At 31.1% G+C, this 3621-nt stretch overlaps 1 long non-coding RNA gene across 1 annotated transcript; it reads right to left on the bottom strand.

Annotated features, from left to right (window-relative positions):
- Positions 1–573: 573 nt before the first annotated feature.
- Positions 574–3074, bottom strand: LOC111640686. Its single transcript, XR_002759305.1, has 3 exons — positions 2793–3074; positions 917–1107; positions 574–722 (listed from the first exon to the last, which is right to left on the bottom strand). It is a non-coding gene; the product is annotated as an uncharacterized LOC111640686 (long non-coding RNA).
- Between the last annotated feature and the right edge of the window lie 547 nt (positions 3075–3621).

The raw sequence follows: 3621 nt of genomic DNA, 5'->3' as shown, positions 1-3621 counted from the left end.
CATTTGAGAGAATGTTTTTCTCATAAAACGAATTGAAGACAAAATTTCTGAAATTGATTCAAATCATAAAATTATACTCATACATTGCATTATTCATCAACACGCATTATGCAAAATTTTTTTAAAAATCGATCATAGTATAAACGTAGTTGTGAAATTAGTGAATTTCCTTCGATCAAAAAGATTAAAACACAGGCAATTTATTGCGCTCCTTGAAGAACTAAATGCCAGTTATTTAGATGTACTGTACACTTTCCGAAATATTGTGTTTTAATTAATTTATTAATTAATTTTAACCTTCTTTTTAAATTTTAGTTTTAGTTTCAGTTTCGGTGTAAAGGCCAGTTTTAATCATTATTTTATTAGTTTTAGTTTTAATTAACTGGCAACCTAGTATTAATAGATATTATGCTATATAACGTTATATATTAACTTACAGCCACAAATATTACGATTTTGAAAATAGTCCTATAAAAAGCTTAGCAGCATTAAATACAAAAAAAATNGATTTTACAAATACGTGTGCCGGGCTGTGAACGGCTCACGTATTTGTAAAATCTAAGTGACTCGCACAACATGGAATTCATATAAAACGGAATAATCAACAGTGTTATAGGGGGTCGACTGTATACAAATGATCTCTTCAAAGGTCTTCTGCGTTTAAAAGGAGTAATTTGCTCCTCAGACAAACAGATATAAAATCCTTCCATGTCTTCGGAATCCTGTAAGAAAGTGAAAAATTTTGATTTCTGATAGAATAATTTTAGAAATAATAAATAAACAACTTGCAACCATTTTAACTAACACATTTTATTAGATTTGCATTGTTTTCATGATTTTTCAATTTTACACTTTTAAATAATAAAAATTATCAGATTATTTTTAATTACAGTATTTCGATTGAATTGTAACTTACAGAAGAAGACAATTCACTTTCTTCCAAGTTATCAGCAGGTTGTTCGTATTTAACTTCTGTGATTTTTGTTCCCATTTCACGTTCTTCGGGAACAACATTCATATATTTATTGAAATCGTCCGCACCAATAACTTTTATACCAGACGAGAAACATTCATGTGTATTATTAACGTCCATTTTATTATCAGAAACTAGAGAATAAAAAGTACACACAATAAACACAGCAATTCGTAAAATTTTCTTCGCGGAAATTCTGTAATTATATAAGAATTTGAAAAACAAATGAAATAACAAATAGTTTACAGATGAAATCCTTATTGTCGAAATATATTTTGAAACATTATTAAGCCAACTGAAAATATAATATTACTGAAGAGTACTCGGTTGAAATAAACAACTGGATGTTTATTAATGTATACAGTACTCAGAAGCTTACTTCATCTCTGTTGATACAATTTAATGAACATTGTGAGTAAAATGTGTTTTTAAATATTCAATTTGTAGATTATGTAACTGAAGTATTGACAATAGCTGTTCACATATCAATAAGAACATCCAACGTCTGGGGTGACAGTACGTTGATTCCTCTCTACTTCCATCTTGTGTCCATACACTTTGTTTATAATATTACTGTAATTTATTATTAGTTTGTGTTTATGTATTTGAAAGTATTTGTATATTTCCTATGATTTGTAGTGTTTATCATTCAGATATTGGCTATAAAAGAGCGGCCTGAAAAAATAAAACCGCGGCTTTTTTTCTATAATTTCGACACAGAAAACAGTCATGTGACTTATTTCAGTTCATATTTTTTTCAATTTTAAACATTATGGTTTGTTTTGTAAAAATCTACACAATATCATGTTTTATATAATGAATATTAATAACACAATACCAAAATGTGAAAATAAACGTGAAATTTCTTTGTGTTATGTTACACATTGATATATCGATATTATACATTCATAAAGACAAACACCTCATTGAGCAGACTGATCTACAATAAATTGTTAGAAAATATTTTAGTTCGTATGTAAATTCCGAGCAGTCTATATTAAAAATGCAACTATCTATGATGTAATGTTTAGAATACTTTTGAAGATATTTACTAGATTTGAACGAGTATTTGAATAAAATGTGGGCACTTGTGCAGTTTAGGGGGTACGGCTGTTTGAAAGGTTTTCTTCCATAAAATTAGTCGCTTCTAGACTATTATGACTCGAAAAGTTCAGCGAATTCTGCGCAAAAAGAATAAGAGTGCGACTATGCAGACGCGAGCGAGCGAGAATATGTGGCGAGAAGCGATAAATATCAAAACCTGTCAGATATGTGCGAGAACCAGAAATTCGCTCTCGCCAGCGTTATTTCTCGCTTCTCGTTTGTGCATGGTTTTCCTTTGCGAAAACTACATCGCTCGCAACCTCTCGCTCGCTCTAAATTTGCGTCTGCATAGTCGCACCCTAAGTTATCAGAAAACACGTCAAAGATGAGTAGTCACGTGACGCACTTCCTACGCGTTCGCCGTCGGATGGGTCGCTCCGCCACGAAAACAAACTTAAGCAATGGCGTCTTCTAATGGTGCACACTCGGTAAGTATTCTTACAGATTTTTGTTTATAGTATATTTTATATGATTATTCCCAAAAAATTTTACGTGTTTTTTTTAAATATTCGAGTCAAATTAGTCTAGAATCGATTAATTTTAGGGAAGAAAGCCTTTCAAACAGCCGTACCCCTTAAACTGCACAAGTGCCAAAATGTGAATTCAAATTATCATTTTAACTTTGCATTTAACTTACTTAAGAAGATGTTATTGCTATTTGATAATTATTAACTGTATTTTTAATATGTTATAGATTATAATTAAATCAACTTACCTCAAAGTTAAAATAATCCATGTAATTTTCACAAGGAAAATAACTTCAGTCAAGTTCAAAAATCACTTAGATCACAAATCACAGACGTTTATATTAACGATTAAAACTTACATACCGTTATGAAGTTATAAAAATAAAACAATTACAACAATTCAGATATAGCAAAGTTCAAATGTCAATTAAACCACAACAACAGGTCCGTCGAAAAGGACTCCTTGCGACGTATTCTTTCAGACGTTGCACAGCGAGATGAAACAACCTTCTTAGGCGAAGCAAATCAAACTTGAGCTCTCTGGATATATCTTAGGCCAACTGAACTTCCCGCCTAATCTCAATCCTTTTATACGGATTGAGACGAATGTAATTCCACCAATCAGCGATTAGTAGCGCTATCGGACGTCCGCTGGTCGTACGATGTTTTCTAGCCAATCCGCGGTCGAGTTTCAAAACTACTGACATCGCCTGTCCGCGTCTCTATGACGACGTCCGTTGGTCGTTTCAAAACAGGAAAAGCGCGGGAAATAGTACGTCCAGACGATTTATCCCGACAACTTCCAACAAAAAAATAATCACCCCCTGAAAACAATCATTTAATTATTTGAAATATAATTTAAAATGATTAGTTTTAATTGATACTAAATGAAATAAAAAGTAACGTGAAAGAAATTAACATTATAAAAATGTTGTTATAATTTCTAATGTTTACTTTTTTTATACATCTGAATGAAATGGAATATTTAAATTTTAGAAAAGATGAAGAAATGAAATAATAAATTGTTATTCATTTGCAGAAAATACGTTTAACGTTCGAATTGTTTCCAGCAGAAAA

Source organism: Centruroides sculpturatus, unplaced genomic scaffold (genome assembly GCF_000671375.1).
Source record: "Centruroides sculpturatus isolate CEXI.00-Female unplaced genomic scaffold, Cexi_2.0 scaffold1395, whole genome shotgun sequence".
Taxonomy (NCBI): Eukaryota; Metazoa; Arthropoda; class Arachnida; order Scorpiones; family Buthidae; genus Centruroides; species Centruroides sculpturatus.
Note: the sequence above shows the minus strand (reverse complement) of the source record. Positions and strands in the feature narration are given on the sequence as shown.